A 19,588-nucleotide genomic window follows, 5' to 3' on the forward strand; every position below is an offset into this window, starting at 1 on the left:
GTTCACCTGCTCAGACTTCTGGTGAGGGCAGGGGTCAGTCCTTTCGTAAGCAGAACCAATGACCTGCCTTTTCAGCTGCCAGTGGACTCTCGTCTGGCAGCTCCTTTGGGAGGAAGATTGTCTCTTTTCAAAGAAAATTGGGATTTAATCACTCAAGACAGATGGGTGCTGGATATCATTCATCACGGTTACAGATTTTATTTCCACACAATGCCCCTTTCAAAGGCATGCCAGGCGTTCCTCCTCCACAAAGAAAAGAGGCTCACAAACAAGTTTCTCAGTTACTCCAGATAGGGGCCATTCAGCCAGTCCCTGTATCAGAAAGGGGCTTCGGATTTTATTCTCGCCTGTTCCTAGTACCAAAGAAGGGAACACGTGGAGACCAATTTTGGATTTATCTATCCTCAACACTTATCTGGACATTCCCAAGTTCAAGATGTTGACGTTACAGCAACTGTTACCTCTGCTGGGCAAGGATCACTGGATGGTAACTTTGGATCTCAAGGAAGCCTACCTTCATGTGCCTATAAGGCTAAGTTGCAGAAAGTATCTGCGATTTGAACTGGAGATTTTCATTATCAGTTCTCTGCATTGCCCTTTGGCTTATCTACTGCGCCCAGAGTATTCACAAAGGTTCTGGCTCCTGTGATAGCTTACTTCAGGCTTCAAGGCATTCAAATCTATCCTTACTTGGACGACTGCCTGATTCTGGCTCAAGAAAAGGAAGACCTTCTACAGCATCTGGAATATGTCATAGCAGTGCTAAGATGCCTAGGGTATTCTGTGAACGAAATAAAGTCCAGTCTAGTACCCTCTCAAGACATGTGCTTTCTGGGTGTGAGACTGAATACAGCAGCCCAGATGGCCTTTTTAACCCCGGACAAACAAAAGAGTCTGTCACTTTACTTCCATCAACTATCTCATCAGTCCGTGCTGACTGCAAGGACAGTCCTTCAAGCGTTAGGGTTCATGGCATCTTGTATTCTGGTGCTTCCCAATGCCAAACTGCATATGAGGAAGCTGCAATGGTATCTCAAAAATGTATGGACACAGCACTGCCAAGATTTCGACACTGTCATTCACATAATACCTTGCCTTCAAAAGGAATTCTTGTGGTGGGCTCAGGAATGTCACCTAAACAAGGGACTCTCTGTGACCCGCCAGAGGCGAGTCAGATTTTAACGACAGATGCCTCGGACACTGCTTGGGAGCTCATCTAAATGGAAAGTGGATACAAGACAAGTGGCCTGCCAGACTACAGCATCTACATATCAACATGAAGGAGATGTTAGCAGTCCAGTTTGCATTGATGGCGTTCAAGGAGTTACTTCTTCCAGGGCAGGTGTTGATTCTAACAGACAACACAACTGTCATGTGGTACATCAACAAGCAAGGGGAACACATTCTTATCCTCTATGCAGGCAAGCAATGATTTTATGGGAGACTGCGTTAAGCCTGCAACTGACTCTTCAGGCAAGGTTTCTGCCAGGAGCACAGAACTCCTAGCAGATGTATTAAGCAGACAAATCATGGATCCCCACGAGTGGAAACTGGATCTTCATGTATTTCAGAAATTGACAGTGTCATGGGGAACTCCAGACATAGATCTGTTCGCTTCTCCACTAAACCACCAGCTGCCAAAGTATTGCACAAAGGGGTTTCATCACACAGCTTGGAAAGTGGATGCTCTGTCTTTCAGTTGGAAAAACCTTCATGTCTATGCCTTTCCACCTCTGCCTCTTCTTCCAAAGGTATTATTAAAGGTCAGACAAGACAGGCCAAGGATGATTTTGATAGCTCCAGATTGGCCTCGGCAACACTGGTACCCACTTCTAAGGAGTCTTGTAAAGAAGCCTCCATGGCCTTTACCTCTGATTCCTCATCTGTTATCTCAGAAGCACGGTCATCTGCTCAATGTCAAGCTTCAATCTCTTCATCTCACAGCTTGGCATATTCTGTGTTGAAGCACAGCAGGTCTCAGCTTCCTCAACAAGTTTTAAATGTGATTATGGAAGCTAGAAGGCCTAGTACTAGGAGAGTGTACGCAGAAAAATGGAAGAGATTTTTATTTTGGAGTACAGCAAAGAATTTGGAGATTTCAGAGCCTAATTTGAGTGTGGCTCTTCAATATCTTACTGAATTATTGGACAAAGGTTTGTCCTTCTCTTCCATAAAGATTCATGCTGCAGCAATTTCAGCTCACTATGATTGTGACCCACCTTTGTTTTCGCATCCTTTGTTCAAGCAGTTTCTTAGAGGGCAAAGAATATAAGACCCCACGTAGAGCTCCTACTCCTGCTTGGGATCTCAATTTTGTGTTGGAAAAACTTACTCTACAACCTTTTGAGCCTGCAGCTACTGCTGAATTGAAATATTTGTCATGGAAGACTGCTTTTCTGTTGGCTATTACTTCTGCAAGAAGGGTGTCTGAGTTGCAGGCCCTTATGGCAGTAGAGCCCTATTTGGTTTTCCATAAGGACAGGGTTTCATTACGTACTAATCCTTCCTTTATGCCTAAGGTGGTTTCTAGTGTGGCTTTAAACCAAACTATTCATTTGCCTACGTTTTTGCAGATCCTCAAAATAAAGGGGAAAAGATTTTGCACACTTTAGATGTACACAGGCAATTGCGTTATTATTTGAGCAGGACTAAAGATTTTAGGCAGTCTCAGCAGTTACTTGTTTCTTTTGCTTTGAGTTCACAGGGCAAGCCTGTCTCAAAACAAACTATTTCTAGGTGGATTGGCTTTTGCATTGCATTTTGTTATTCCCATCATGGCAAAGAGGTTCCAGCTGGGATTAGGCCTCATTCCACTAGGGCTACTGCCACTTCAACAGCATTTCTAAGGGGTGGCAACTAAGGATATTCTGGAAGCAGCTACTTGGAGTTCAGTGCATACTTTCTCTAGGCATTATCACCTGCCTATATACTCTAAGACTAGGGCTGGTTTTGCCACAGCTGTTTTACAAGGCATGTTGTCAGCTCCTGCTACTTTATAATTTGCCAGCCTCCCTTACCTCTGCTTTGGGATTCTACCCAATAGTCAGGACTGCAGCAAGGGAGGACGAAGAACATAGTACAGTTTTGTACCTACCATAAATGTAGATGTTCGAGGATTCCCTTGCTGCAGTCAATTACCCTCCCTCCTTCCCCTCTGTGTTTCAGGGTGGTTGTGTAGGTGAGTTTACATGCTTATATTTTTTATATATATATTGCTGTATATATTGTACATGTTTTTTGGTGCAGGTTGTTTTGGGACTTGTCTTTTGGGTCTTCTGACATCTGGGGCAAGAAAAGACTGAGGATATGGCGTCGGTCATGCGCATTAGTACCCTGACGTACTGGCGTCAGTCTAAGGCGCCATGACCGGCGCCAGCTCTCTGGTATTCGGGCCGACTGGGACGCTGGACTATACCAATAGTCAGGACTGCAGCAAGGGAATCCTCGAACATCTACATTTATGGTAGGTACAAAACTGTACTTTTCCCGCCTTACTAAGCTAGAATAGTCCAGTTTCAGAGCTTGCTGATCCCTGGGCTTTGTTTGCAGTTCCTGTTACTGAATCTTTACCTAATTTGGAACAGAGGAGGTTCCCTTGCTTACCAGTGGGAGTGGGAAGCATTGAGCTGCCTGTTGGTCCAGTTTTGTGAGGTTTCAGCCAGTAACTTGTAGTTTATTGGTCGTTTTGGGCCAGTTCCTAGCTTCTTTCAGCCCCCTGATATAAAAACGCTTAACGCAGCGTTTGTGAGTTGCTACTGTTGCACACTAGGGCAGCGCGGTTAAGCAGATTTAAACTATTAGGGCTACCTAAATTACACTCTTCAAATTTTCCTTAAAACTACCTTCCTCGAACTATACTACTGATCTAATCAGCGTATCCTATAACTATAAAGATCATCTCTACTTGACTCCAAGTAGACTATTCTCTATCTGTTAAACCTAGCACTGCTCCTACAGTACTTATTACCTTGATACGGCACTCTTGTCATAGATAGTACCCCAAAAAGGCAACCCCATTTCTCGGTCACCCACATCCCCGGAATCTTTTTAAAAGTTTTTGTCTATCCTTCTAGCATGTCGAGGATCAGTTGCTAGTGTCCTCTCCTGCTCAGCTGGTGAACCTGGGAATATTGAGGCAATGTTACAATTGCCTCATGTACACAGACAACCCTCTCCTCCTCCCACAAAACACAAATACATGCGAGAGATGCAACTATCGGCCAAACTGGAGGCTGAGCTCTCTCAACATAGGACTGGCAAGACCAGTCAGGAGGAGAAGGTTACCACACACACTATAGACCCAGTCTCACATAGTACCATTACAACCTCAAATCATACACATAAACACACAAAGACATACTGGAGGCTCTGATCAAAAATCTACCAAAACAGCAGAGGCCACCAAAGCAGACACCCAAACAACCACCACCTCAGAACACAACACCTGCAACACATAGACCTCACAGTCAGAGTGTCAAACAGTCACAGCCCTTAAGGCCAAACACAATGCCAGACACACTAGTCATTGGTGACTCCATAGTCAGACACACTGACGTCCTGCTCACCAGACTGAGTAAGGAGAAGGTCACAGTAAGCTGTCTGTCGGGCGCTAGAATCCGCCACATAACGCAAGCACTCAGGTCTCTCAACAGCAGGTACAAATATGACTCAGTCATTGTCCACGCTGGTGTAAACGACCTGAGACGTACCTCCTTGGACTACATGAAAAGAGACATTGAGGAGCTCTCTGATTATGTAGCCCAGGCAGGTATGACCCTGACCTTGAGCAGTATCCTACCTTCACCAAGAATGATGCCACAATACAGAGATAAGATGATCAGCTTTAACAATTGGCTTAAACACTGGTGTCATTCAAAGGGGATCCAGTATCTGTCTGCCTGGGATGACATGCTGGACAAGCCACGCTGCTTCGCAGGGGCGGCTTGCACCTGTCACCCTGGGATTCCGGATATTGGCAAAGGCTCTTGCCACCCCCATAGTGCCTTTTTAGGCAAGGCTCAAATTCTAAACCTACCACCCTAGAACACAAAAAGGAAAAAACTAAGGGTAATGCTGCTCAATGCCAGAAGTCTAAATCTCAAAATGCACACACTCGAGGCCCTTCTCAGTATGGAGAACATCGATGTCTGTGCTGTGACAGAAACCTGGTTCAAGGCTCCTGAGAGCACCCCAAGCGCTATCAGGTTTTACCTCATATCATGCGTTCCGGCCCCAAAATCCGGACAATACCAAGAAAGGAGGGGGGGTATCCATATTCATCAAGGACACCCACACCTCAAGACTGGTGGCAACGCATGATGCATCGGAGACCATCCAGGTGCAATTAACCGTAGGCAAGACTGCTCTGCAAATTGTAGCATGTTACAGGCCACCCTCACAAACTCAGGAACCTCACATGGCCTTCCTGAAAACACTAGAGGGGATAAATGTATCACCAAACACCATCATACTAGGTGACTTCAATTACCCTAATATAGACTGGGAACACTACTCAAGCCCAAACACCCTAGCCCAAAAGTTCCTGGAATTCATAAACTCAAATGCCATGGAACAACTAGTCACCATCCCCACAAGAGGAGATAACATACTTGATCTCATCATCACGAACATGGGAGCACAATGTACAACACCAGAAGTATACCCCTCACTGGTGAGATCAGATCACAAACTAATCTCGCTGGAGGTCCTCATCCCACCCCACCTGAAATAAAAAGACCACAGTAAAGAACTTCTCAAAAGCTGACTTCACACTTCTAAAGACTAGTGTGGTCTCCTTTAAGGCCCCGAACCGTGGAAAACAGTACTCAAGCCGCTGAATCACTTACAAATGCCTTCTACCAGCACCTGCAGGACTGCATGGATAAGGCAATCCCAAGCAAAACAAAGACTCTTTGTACCAAAGGCAAGCGTCCAGTCTGGTGGACCCCAGCCATAAACAAACTCTACAACAAAAGGAGGAAGCTACTACAAGATAGAGCAAAATCCTTAAAAGGTAAGACACCCTTGATCACTATAAGTAAAAAACTAAGAGCTCTCATAAAATCATCTAAAGCAAATTTCGAGAGAAAAATAGCTAAAGACTCAAAAGACAATCATAAGGCCTTCTTTAGCTATGTTAGAAACCTAGGAGGTAACTCCCAGATATGCTCAGAACTAGTTCAAAATGATGTGAAGATTACTGATCCTACAGACATTGCCAACATACTGGCGAACAGGTTCAGTGCAAACTCCCCCCCCCTCCCCCCCAAAAGGAGAGATATCTATACCAAACGATTGCAGCCCCCCAAACATCTCCAGCGCCCAAGTGAGAACTGCTCTCTCCAAAGCAAAAAACACAGCATCCATGGGACCTGATGGTGTCCCCGGCTGTGTGCTCCACGAACTCAATGAGGAATTAAACCCACAGCTAGGACAGCTGTTTAATCAAAGTCTTACCTCTGGATACGCACCCAGGAGTGGCGCACTGCAACTGTGGTCCCACTTCACAAAGGCGGTGCCTCCACCGACCCTGGAAATTACCGCCCATTAGCTTGACAAGCCTTATCTGCAAAGCCATGGAGAGGATCATAATGGACCTCATAAATAAAGACATAGGAATTTGCAGACTTTGGATCCAACCCAGTTTGGCTTTGTCAAAGGCAGATCATGCCTTTTAAACTTGGTTGACTTTTTGAAACAGTCACCAAAGCCATTGATGAGGAAAGGCAGTCCATACAGCCTACCTCGATCTGGCTAAGGCCTTGATACAATACCCCACTCGGGTATCATTGAAAAACTCATCAGCTTAAATGTTAACTCATACATCACAAGATGGGTTGCAAACTGGCTGAGTGACAGAACCCACAGGGTCAGAGTTGCTGGCGCCATGTCAGACTCAAAGCCTGTCACAAGTGGTGTCCCACAGGGCTCAGTCCTGGGCCCACTCTTGTTTGGCATCTACTTTTCAAGTACAAGCAAACACAGGAGGGTTATGGCTGACAAAGTTTGCAGATGACTGCAAACTGGCCATAGTAGAAAACACATCTGACACAGATATCCTTCAGAAGGGTCTCACAGAAACGGATAACTGGTGCCAGAGCCACGGCCTAAAGTTAAATGCCAAAAAATGCATAGTCATACCCTTCGGGAAAAACAAGGTTACCCCTAGCTACCAAATAGGTGGCAATCCACTGAGCACAGAAGAAGTTATCAGGGACCTGGGGACCCAGGTTGATAGTAGTCTGTCATTCGACACCCATGTAGCTAAAGTAGTCAGGAAGACCTTCTACATTGCCCACCTTATCATGAAGGGATTCTCATCTAGATCAAGGGAGGTCATAGTCTCCCTTTACTCATCACTCATCAGACCAATGATTGAGTACAATGCCCCATTCGGAATGTATCTGACGCGACACTTGCAGCAGCTGGAGAGGCCACAAAAGTTCCTCACCAAAAGGATAAAGGGTCTCAAAAATCTGTCCTATGCTGCCCGACTGAAAGAACTCCAGCTCTATTCAGTCGCTTACCTTGCTCAGAGGTGACCTTTGCCTAACATACAAGGCCATGTCAAACCCAGATTTGATGAATATGCTTCACCTCAAAAATCTAGATCCATCAGAGCAACAAGGGCGGAGACTTAAACCTCGACACGGCTATTAATAGGACGTGCTGGAGGATAGATTCATCACCCAAAGACTCCTATGCTGTGGAACAAAATCCCGGTACATGTGAGGCAGAGCACCTCGCTGGCCTTGTTCAAGAGAAATCTTGACCAATGGATGGGAGATCGCAGATATACCCCAGGGATTACCTCAGTGTCACTGCTCGACAGAGGCACAGCAAAATAATGGGTATAGTTCCCCATACTAAAGGGGTGGCGTAAGCCACAAAACGATGGGCTAGGCTTGTAAATGCCCTCTGGCAGATAGCCTAGTATGAACCTATATATATATATATATGTATATATATATATATATATATATATATATATATATGTGTATATGTGTATATATATATATATATGTGTATGTATGTATATGTGTGTATATATATATATATATATATATATATATATATATATATATATATATATATATAGATATATATATGTGGGTTCATGTCAAACCAACGACATGCTAAAATAACGAAAAGTCACTACATCGAAACGAAACCATCGACATTTCAAAACATTGACAGTACATTTATACGTAAGTACAGTGCTAACATGGGTCCTGCAAGGGGGAAGTAAAGGATATGATATGATACTGTACCCATACTACTTCCCCCTTGCAGGACCCATGTTAGCACTGTACTTGCGTATAAATGTACTGTCAATGTTTTTAACTGTCAATGGTTTCGTTTCGATGTAGTGACTTTCGTTATTTTAGCATGTCGTTGGTTTGACATGAACCCATATATGTATATGTATATATGTATATGTATGTGTATATATATATGGACATAAATGTCAATCAATTAACACACTCCCACCTGGGCATCACACAAATGTTTTACAGGGTGGGGAGGATGACCTAATGGTTAAGGTGTTTGCCTTACAAACACAAGGTGCAGGGTTTGAGTCTCACAAGGGATAATTGGCTAGGCTTAAAATGGCTCACAAGGGCAGTTAGCTTAGTACTAATCTATGAATCTATGAACCTATTCCTCCAATGTTTTGTTTTTAAGAATCAGCACCAGACTTGTAATTTGAACAAACTGAGCTACACTCATCCGCCTGAAATTATTTTTAAATTTCACTTTACAAATAAAGAATTTTATCCATGATGGATTCCTGGTCTTCCTTCTTTGTCTGAACCAAAACAGTAAATTTTTTGCTACAGATTTAAAGGACCACTACGGGCAAATGATGAAGAAAACATATTTTTTATCTTGCCATGATTTGCTACACCTCCCAAAGCTGCCTTCAGCAAAATAAGTACTCATTCCTAATTTTATTTTGTTTTTACTCTTGTCTGCCCTCATGGGGGCAGACATGGTGATTCCTTTGAAAAGCTAAATCTGTCCTATAATGCAGACTGTGAGGACAAATCGCACTACCATTTGTTCTCAGACTAGACTTCCATTCACTTACAATGGAACTCCTGAAAAAAACTGCCAAGTTTGAGAGTCTGCAGCTCATGTGTCATTGACTGATATGCGCTGAGTTTTACAAATGTTGTTCCTACTGATGTACTACACATTCACTGAAAGAAACTTGCAAAAGTGTCAACAAATTACTGAGATAAAAAAGGCTTTTCACAAGGAGCAGTTTTGCAAGTTTCAGTTCCTGGCCAGGTTACTCCTCCCATCTCCCCTCCTTCAGTGGGCTACAGTCTCACATTTCCAGCTTTGCTAGATTCAGCTATTTTGTCAGCTTTGCATGACAATAGAAATAAAAAAATAGCCTGATGTGCCACTAAAGCTGTTCCCTTGTATGTCTCTTCACTTCTGAATAGCAATTCCCAAGAATAAAAAAAAAAGCAAACTCATCAGTCCAGAGTTTAGGCTAGTCTATCCATTTTTTAAAATGTGCACAGTAAAATATTCAACTTGTAATGCATTTTGGCTGTTGACATGGTTATCTTTACATAGTTATTCTCTTATAGTATAACCTGAACTTATGGTATTTAATGATAAATTTTACAACATTTCTCAGTTTCTTAACAATGACCTCCCAAGCCTCTGATGTGACCTAGTACTTTCTTACTATTGCTTTATGTAGTTTTTTTTCTTAGTTGTATAGTTGTAGTGTGTTTCTCATCCTCTCAGCAACAGACTCCTGGAGAAGCGTATACTTTTATTGAAAGAGTACCAGCAGCTGTAGCAGTGATACCACACTCCAAAACAATGCACTCATCGTACTGACAAACACAAAGGAATGTATATGTCTCAATCATGCAGTGATGAAATTGCTAGGGATTTCACTGAGAAAAATTTTACTCTTAATTTCTCCATTTCATAATGCATAACATTCGCACCACACTTACAAAGGCACACCCCCACCTTTCACAAACAGCAACCCACACAACTGCTACAGTTTCTCCCTTCAGTTATTGCAAGTCAAGAATAACACTTTTTAATAAGGATACCTACCAGACAAGTCTGCATAGTGCACTTGGTCTACCTGCATCATCGCAGCTTGGGTTCACCCCCCCCCCCACCCCAGCAACTGCAACATTGCCATATAAAGCCACTGCTACGGTCCGGTTTCTCCCTACCGTTATTGCAAGCCAAGAGTAACACTTTTTAATAAGGATACCTACCAGACAAGTCTGCATAGCACACTTGGTCTACCTGCATCATCGCAGCTCGGGCCCCCCCCCCAGCAACTGCAACATTGCCAGATAAAACCACTGCTACGGTCCGGTTTCTCCCTACAGTTATTGCAAGCCAAGAATAAAGTACAGTTGTGTACTCTTACCATAAATGTAGATGTTCGAGTATGTTCACTGTTACAGTCATTACTGTAGGGTTCTTCCTGCTGGCAGCAGCCCTAGATCGGCCAGAGTCCCAAAGTCTGGTCCGACGTCGGCTGAAGTCGCTCCTGCCCTGACGTCAGTGTGCCAGGGGTATAAAGACCTCAGCTGACGCCATTTTCCCCAGTTTTTCGTGCCCCAGATGTCAGGTGCCCAAAAATAAAGACCGGTTGGGAGGGTGGCCTAATGGTTAAGGTGTTTGCCTTACACACAAGGTACAGGGTTTGAGTCTTACAAGGGATAATTGGCTAGGCTTAAAATGGCTTGCAAGGACAGTTAGCCTAGTACTAACCTATGAACCTAAAAGCTTAATCAAGAAGAATAAGCAAACATAAACCAGAACATTCCCAAATATCACCAGCAAAAATACCTCGGAGAAAAAAAGAAATGTCAAGGAGACACAGACCGCACTCAAAGAACAACAAAATAGGGGACAGGAGGGGAAGGTAACCCAGACTGTAACAGTGAACATACTCGAACATCTACATTTATGGTAAGAATGCACAACTGTACTATGTTCTTCGTGGTTCACTGCTACAGTCATTACTGTAGGGTTAAATCCCAAAGCTAAGAAAGGGTGGATGGAGAAGGAACAGAAGGGGCAGCCACAAAACCCTGCAAGACTGCAGAGGCAAAACCTGCCCTAGATTTAGAATAGAGAGGGAGATTGTAGTGCTTAGAAAAAGTATGCACAGAACTCCAAATTGCAGCTTCTAAGATCTCCTTGATAGGAACTCCACTGAGAAAAGCTGCCGAAGTGGCAGTAGCTCTGGTAGAATGTGTTCTGACATTAACAGGAACAGGCTTACAATATGGATCCCCCAATCATTTGTTCATAGGTTCATTGGATGGGAGAAAGGAAATTCACCCCAGGGATCACGTCAGTCGCCCTGCTAGACAGGGGTCCAGGAAAGTAAATAATGTGGGAAGAAATAGCCAGGGAATTCTTATGGTTAGGCTTGTATAGGCCCTAGTGCTGATAGCCTAGTACCAACCTATGAACCTTACCATGATAAGAGTAACAGAACTTGATGCAGTGGGCAATCCACTTAGAAATAGTCTGCTTAGTGATTGCTCTCTCCTGTGAGGTAGAAGCATAAGCCACAAACAATTGGTCCAATTTCCTGAAAATCTTGGTCCTGTCCGGGTAAAAACGAAGCTGCCTCTGTATATCTAAAGAATGCAAAATACTTTCCTCTTCGCTTTGAGGATTAGGATAAAAGGTAGGCAAATGAATAGTCTGATTCAAGGCTACTTTCGAAACCACCTTAGGCATAAAGGTGGGATTAGTCCTCAGGGACACCCTGTCCTGATGAAAAATAATAAAGGGTTCTACAGCCATGAGAGCTTGCAATTCCGAAACTCTTCTGGCAGAGGTAATGGCTAAAAGAAAAGCAGTTTTTCATAATAAAAACTTTAAATCTGTGGAACCTGCAGGTTCAAAAGGAGATAAAGTTAACTTTTCCAAAACAAAGTTGAGATCCCAAGTGGGAACTGGTGCTTTTAATGGGGGCCTTATATTCTTTGCCCCTCTCATATATTGCTTGAGTAACAGATGAGAAAAGATTGGGGGATCCATATTGTAATGTGCAGAAATAGCTGAAGCATGAATTTTGATAGATGAAAAAGATAGGCCCTTATGTAATATCTCTGTTAGATATTGTAAAACCAGAGGAATGTTTGGAACTGCAGAATCAAAACCCTGGGCCTGAGTCCAGGAGCAAAATTGTTTCCATTTACCTGCATAAGATTTCCTGGTGCTGGGCCGTCTAGCTTCAAGAATTACGTCCAGTACCTGTTTGGTAAGGGTAGAACTGTTTAAAGACCCTGGATCCACCAGGCTGCTAGATTCAGAGTTTTGACATGGCTGTGCAGGATCTGGCCGTCTTGTTGAGACAGTAGTGGAAGTTGTGACAAAATCCAGGGTGGACCCTGAGCCAGGTTCATCAGGGAGGAATACCAGAATTGCCGAGGCCAGTTGGGAGCCAGTAAAATCATTCGCGGTCTGTCCTGTTTGATTTTCAGAAGTACCCGTGGAAGAAGAGGCAAAGGAGGGAAAAGCATAAACTGAGAGGTGCTTCCAACTGAATGAAAGAGCATCCACTTTCCATGCTAGCTTGTGGTAGGTCCTCGTGCAGAACGTTTGAAGTTGATGGTTTTGGGGAGATGCAAAAAGATCTATGTCCGGGCACCCCCACGCCTCCATTATCCTCCTGAATATCCGAACATCCAACATCCATTCATGTGAATCCAAAAGAGTTCTGCTTAAGACTGTCCGCCAGAGTGTTGTCCTTTCCTGGCAGGAATTGAGCTAGTAAGTCCACCTTGTTGGCTAGTGCTGTGTTCCACAGAGCCATGACCAAACTGCACAGGGGGTAAGAATGAGAGCCTCCCTGATTGTTTATGTACCACATCACCATGGTGCTGTCAGTCTTTATCAGTAATTGCCCCGGTAGAATAAGATCTTTGAAGGCTGTCAGGGCATTCTGTACAGCTAGCATCTCCTTCAAATTTATGTGCAGATGCATTTGGTCCTCCGTCCAGGCACCCTGAAGACATTTCCCTTGCATGTGTGCTCCCCATGCATGATCCGAAGCATCAGTTGTTATGACTTGATTGGCTGGAATGGGACAGAAAGGCCTCCTCTTGTTTTGGAGACAGGCCTCGGCCCACCAAAGAAACTCCTGCCGGAGACAAGGCAAAATTGCTATCACTCTTTCCAGACTGTGGCAATGCTGAGACCATACACTCTTGAGGTACCACTGTATCTTCCACATATGTAGCCTTGCATATGGTATTAACAGAATGCAGGACGCCATGTAACCCAGAGCCTGCAGAACTATTCTTCCAGACAGCTGACTCATTAAAGCCAGATTTTTGAAATAAGAAGCCAGTTGCACTTTCTTGTCTGGTGTCAAGTAAGCCACCTGGGTTGTGCTCAGAAGTGCACCCAGGAAAGTAATTTGCTGCGTAGGCACCAGGTTTGATTTCTTTAGGTTCACTGTGAACCCTAGGCACAAGAGAAAGATGCTGCACAAATGTTAGATGCTGAAGTAAAGTCTCCTTGTCGTCCGCTTGAATGAGACAATCGTCCAGATAAGGGTATATTTGAATTCCCTTCTGTCTGCAAAACACCATTACTGGTGCCAGGCACTTTGTAAAGACCCTGGGCGCAGTAGATAAGCCAAAGGGCAGCACAGAGAACTGGTAATGCCTCGAGCCCGCTTTGAATCTCAGGTACCTTCTGCACTCTTGTCGTATGGGAATTTGCAGGTAAGCCTCCTTCAAGTCCAAAGTCACCATCCAAGCATTCTTGCTCAGCATAGACAGCAGCTGCTGCAGAGTGAGCATCTTGAATTTTGGAATTTCTAGGAAGGCGTTCAATACGGAAAGGTCCAGGATTGGTCTCCATGCGATTTCCTTCCTGGGAACCAGGAAAAGTCTTGAATAAAACCCTTGCCCCATTTCTGAATCTGGTACCAAACCTATGGCCCTCATATCCATGAGGGACTGAACTTGCCGTTGTGCCTCTGCCCATTGATGCTTTGGCAGATCTGGCCATCTGTTTGATCTTGGCAAGGTATGGAAATGAAACCTGTAACCCCTTGAAACTATGTCCAGAACCCATTTGTCTTGGGTTATGCGGCTCCAGTTGTGATAAAAGAGAGATTTTTTTCCTCCCAAAGGCCCCTGGAGCTAGTAAGGGAGAGTCATAATGACGGTTTCCTGTAAGGTTGTGACCTATCTTCCCCTCCGTTGGGAGAGGGGGCACTCCACTGCTTATTTCTGTAAGGGGGCTGTGCCTGACCCCTACCTCTGGAACGCCTGTATCTGCCCCTCTGAGGTCTGTCCGAGCTCGGAAAGAACCAAGGTTTAGCTGGTCAATTCCTGCTAAATCTAGGGGGTTGTACCTGTAGAAAATCTTTAACCGTCTGCATAGATTTGGCTTTGTCTTCCATTTTCTTCAGTACTTCCTCAGCTTTGGCCCCAAACAAAACATTGTGTTGCAAAGCGGCATCTAAAAGCTTTGCTTTAACCTGCTCAGGCAAACTTTGTTCCTTTAACCAGGCGTGCCTTCTAATAACTGCGCCAGTTGCTGCAGCCCCGCAAGAAGCCTCCAAAGAATCAAAACCACAGTGCCGGGTATGTTTACCCACCTGCTCAGTAGCATGCAATAAATCCTGTAATTCCTTATTGTCTGCACCACCAGAAACAGCAGACATATTTTGCTTTAACACAGACAAAAGGTATTGCTGATATTTTAACATATGAAATTGACAATTCAAAGCTCTAATAGACAATGTAGCAGAAGTATAAACTTTTTTGCCCCATCTTTCCAAGGCTCTGGACTCTCGGTCAGAGGGAATAGGATTCTTAGCAGAGGCCGCTTTAACATCCTTAGGGCCCTGAGAAATAGTTTCTGGATCAGCTGAAGGATTCTTAAATAGATATTTGTGGGAATCTGGAACCCTATAATACCTATCCGGTTTGACAGGAGCAGGAGGAAAAGAATCAGGAGAGAGAGATGCCTCTGTAAAAACATCATCCACAATTTCCAATACAGGGGGAATAGCCAGGGGTCTATGCTGTGGAAGCAGAAGAAAATCCCTAAGCCTTTTCTTAGATTCAGAGTATTCCTGCCCTTCCCAGTGAAAATGCTCTCATGTCATGCAAGGTTTCCCCAAATGAATAATCCTCAGTTGGAGAGGCCGAAGGAAGGGATTCTTCAGCATCAGAATCCTCATAAGTAGGGAAGGAATAATCCTGCTCAGAAGAAGAAGCAGAAGAAATCGAAACTTGATATGAAGAATCATAATCTGGCTCTAGCCTAGGTCTCTTGTCAGGAGGGGGATGAGAACCCCTGATCATAGTTAACAGGTCTTCAGCCATTCTAAGCATCTGTCTTTGAGGTCTAGGGCCCTGAACAGAAGGTGCCTGTGCATGCTGCTTTGCCTTTGCCGGAGCCTTAGTCCTTGACTGCAAAACTGTAGTCATCTGTACATGAAGCTGTGTAGGCCTAACAACTCCCTCAGAAGCCGGTGCCTGCACAGTGGCTCCAGACCCATCTGAGGGAGCAATATCCGGAGGTCCAATCCCTGAAAAGTCTGAAGGTCCCATCGGCTCCTCACGGGAGTCGGTACAGGCAACCGGTTCAAAAGTGGCGGACGACAGGGGCTGCGAAAGCGCCTCACTGACGACAGCCGAACCGGCAACTGGCTCTGGTTGAATAAAGTCATCCACTTTGGACCTCGGAGGCCTGTCTTTATCCTTGAGCCTCTTATACACTGCAGTAACCGGATAAGAATCCGACGACATATTGTAATTAAATCTTTTTCCAAAATAATGGAAGGCAAAATCGTACCTACGCCTAATAGTGGGTTGGTTAAACTTAGCACAAAACCTACAATTAGCTACCTCGTGGTCAGGAGCTAAGCAAGGTGTACAGTAAGAGTGAAAATCCTTATGAGGTATTTGATTCCCAGAAGAAATACATTTATTAACTTTCTGACATCGGACTGGAGCAAGAAAAAGGTTTCCCCAACGGGGTACTTAGCTCAAAAGAAGAAGTCTTCAATTCAAAAGCCACCAAAAACAAGTCGGCCGACCTGCACTTGCAAACTGCTTTGCAACGGGCACCGCACGGCAAGAAAGACTATGGAAAATGGCATCGGCTGAGGTCTTTATACCCCTGGCGCACTGACATCAGGGCAGGAGAGACTTCAGCCGACGTCGGTCCCGACTTTGTGACTCTGGCCGATCTAGGGCTGCTGCCAGCAGGAAGAACCCTACAGTAATGACTGTAACAGTGAACCACGAAGAACATCACTTTTTTCATAAGGATACCTACCAGACAATTCTGCATAAGTGACTGGATATTTACAGTTCTTGTTATTAGCAGATGTGGTCCTTAAACAGATATGTTTTAACCATTTTGACTGGTTATTTACATTTCCTGTTACAGCACATTTGTTACTTTTACTAGTTATTTTTTAAACATTGTTTTGGCCAGCATGCACACCTGCAAGGCCCCCCTCCAGGCAACTATAGTTTGTCTATTGCCACTGGGTGGCATAACTTAACAATATACTTGCTGTATCTTGTCCCAAATAGATCTGCCTCCACACTGAATACTTGTAGTAAGGCAAGTACCATTTCCTTGGTGTATTTTGTCCCCAGATAGATTTATCTTCCTTTGTATTACTTGCACACCAAGGCCTTAAAGTAGTGTTTCTGCAACTAACTGCTTACACTCCTAATTTCCTGCTTCGACCTCTTCCTTGCTTACACTTACATTACAGCTCCAAAGCTTCCACTTCTTATGCTGATTACTTTTCTTTGCAGTTTTCTGTGAGGGGGTGGGCCAGATCTCTGCCGGCTTTTTCTGGTTATACCTTCCCCCATTTTGTATCTCCCTCCTCTAACTTCCTCCTCCCCCATGCACATTAACTAGTCTATATTAGTGGGTCTCCTTGAGCGGCGCCCTTTTGAAAGTTATCTTTTGGCCTGCTTGTGGTGAGGAAGCTTCCCCAGACCTTTTTCAGTGTGACTGCATCAATATAAGTAAATTTAACTAGTACAATACAGCCTAACAGACACATTTGGTGTAAACAGAAACAAGTGGAATGATACAATTGGTGTACAAAGAACAAGTACAAAGAAAAGAAGCAAGTAAGCCCATTGATATAATTGGAGTTAGTGTTAGCCCTGCTGCGCTCGGGCTCACTCCGCTCCCCTCCCTCCTTCCTATTCCCTCCCGCCCCCACTAGTGCTACATTTCAACTGAACATAGCCACGCCCACAAGCTGCGATGATGCGCTATGCAGACTTGTCTGGTAGGTATCTTTATTAAAAAGTGTTATTCTTGGCTTGCAATAACTGTAGGGAGAAACCGGACTGTAGCAGTGGTTTTATCTGGCAATGTTGCAGTTGCTGGGGGGGGGGGGGGGGACACAACCTGCGATGATGCACTATGCAGACTTGTCTGGTAGGTATCCTTATTAAATAGTGTTGTTCTTGGCTTGCAATAACTGAAGGGAGAAACCGTAGCAGTTGTGTGGGTGTGGGTTGCTGTGTTTGTGGAAGGTGGAGATGTGCCTTTGTAAGTGTGGTGCGAATGTTATGCATTATGAAATGGAGAAATTAAGAGTAAAATTTTGCTCAGTGAAGTCCCAAGCTATTTCATCACTGCTTGATTCAGACATATACATTCCCTTGTGTTTGTCAGTACTATGTTTGAGTGCATTGTTTTGGAGTGTGGTATCACTGCTACAGCTGCTGGTACTCTATTTCTATACAAGTATATGCTTCTCCAGGAGTCTTGTTGCTGAGAGGATGAGAAACACACTAAAATATACAACTAAGACAAACTACATAAAGCAATAGTAAGAAAGTACTAGGTCACATCAGAGGCTTGGGGGGGTCATTGTTAAACTGAGAATTGTTGTAAAATTTATCATTAAATACCATAAGTTCAGGTTATATTATAAGAGAATAACTATGTAAAGATAACCATGTCAGCAGCCAAAATGCATTACAAGTTGAATATTTTACTGTGCACATTTTAAAAAATGGATAGACTAGCCTAAACTCTGGACTGATGTTTGCTTTTATTCTTGGGAATTGCTACTCAGAAGTGAAGAGACATACAAGGGAACAGTTTTAGTGGCACACCAGGCTATTTTTTATTTCTATTGTCATGCAAAGCTGACTAAATAGTTGAATCTAGCAAAGCTGAAAATGTGAGACTGTAGCCCACTGAAGGAGGGGAGATGGGAGGAGTAACCTGGCCAGGAACTGAAACTTGCAAAAAGTACAGTTTTGTACCTACCATAAATGTAGATGTCCGATAGGAATGCATCTGCAGTCCTTACAAATGGGTTGTCCTGTCGTCAGGCAGCCCTTCGGTCGGCCGGATTCCAAAGTCTGGGTCTGGCTTCGGCTGGTGTCCCTCTTCACCCGACGTCATAGCTGCAGTTCTTCGGGTATAAAGGCATCAGCCGACGCCATTTTCCTCAGTGTTTCTTGCCCCAGATGCCAGGTGCCCTCTTGGATGGCTAAATTTGGATAAATGCCAATGTTTCCAAAAAGTAGAGAGCAAACACATAAAATAAGCATGTATGTACATATATACAAACAAATACACCATAATAGATCCCCCCCAAGCTAGCTAAAAGATGGCAAATACCCTAGGAGAACACCAGAGGGGAAGGCGGGTGGGTAATCCTGACTGCAGATGCATTCCTATCGGACATCTACATTTATGGTAGGTACAAAACTGTACTATGTCCTTCAAGGATGCATCTGCAGTCCTTACAAATGGGTAGAATACCATAGCCAACTAGGGGAGGAGGAAAAAAGAGAGATTATGGTGTAGTTAGGATCCCTTGCAAAACAGCAGTGGCAAAACCTGCTTGGGATCTAGAGTATAGAGGTAAATTATAATGCTTGGCAAATGTATGCACGGAGGTCCAAGTAGCAGCCTCTATAATGTCCTTGGTAGCCACCCCTCGTAAGAAAGCTGTAGTAGTGGCTGTAGCCCTTGTGGAGTGAGGCCTGATGTTCTGTGGAGTTTTCTTTCCATGGAAGGAGTAACAAAATCTAATGCAATTTCCTATCCACTTGGAGATTGTCTGCTTTGAAATTGCTTTTCCTTCCCTCCCTGTTGCATATGCTACCAGAAGCTGGTCAGTTTTTCTATTGCACTTGGTTCTGTCCAGGTAGTAGTGCAATTGTCTATTTACATCCAAGGTATGCAACAGTCTTTCTTCTCTGTTCTGTGGGTTTGGGAAGAATGTAGGTAGGTGGATAGCCTGGTTTAAGGACACTCTGGATACCACCTTAGGCATAAATGTAGGATTTGTTCTCATGGACACACTATCCTGATGGAAGATCAGGAAGGGTTGCACTGCCATTAATGCCTGCAGCTCAGAAACCCTTCTTGCTGAGGTGATTGCCAGCAGGAAAGCAGTCTTCCAGGATAAGTATTGTAATTCTGCTGTTGCTGCTGGTTCGAAAGGAGGAAGTGTCAATTTTTCTAGCACAAAGTTCAAGTCCCATGTTGGCAATGGTGGTTTCCTAGGAGGTTTTACATTTTTAATTCCTCTCAGAAACTG

At 44.1% G+C, this 19,588-nt stretch overlaps 1 protein-coding gene across 1 annotated transcript in view; it reads left to right on the forward strand.

The window, feature by feature from the left end:
- FURIN (furin, paired basic amino acid cleaving enzyme) overlaps window positions 1-19,588 on the forward strand; it is a 1,258,063-nt gene that overhangs the window by 802,102 nt on the left and 436,373 nt on the right. The gene's annotated exons all lie outside the window — the stretch shown is intronic.

This window comes from Protopterus annectens, chromosome 7.part0 (assembly GCF_019279795.1).
Source record: "Protopterus annectens isolate FY-2018-M chromosome 7.part0, PAN1.0, whole genome shotgun sequence".
In the NCBI taxonomy this organism is placed as follows: Eukaryota; Metazoa; Chordata; order Ceratodontiformes; family Protopteridae; genus Protopterus; species Protopterus annectens.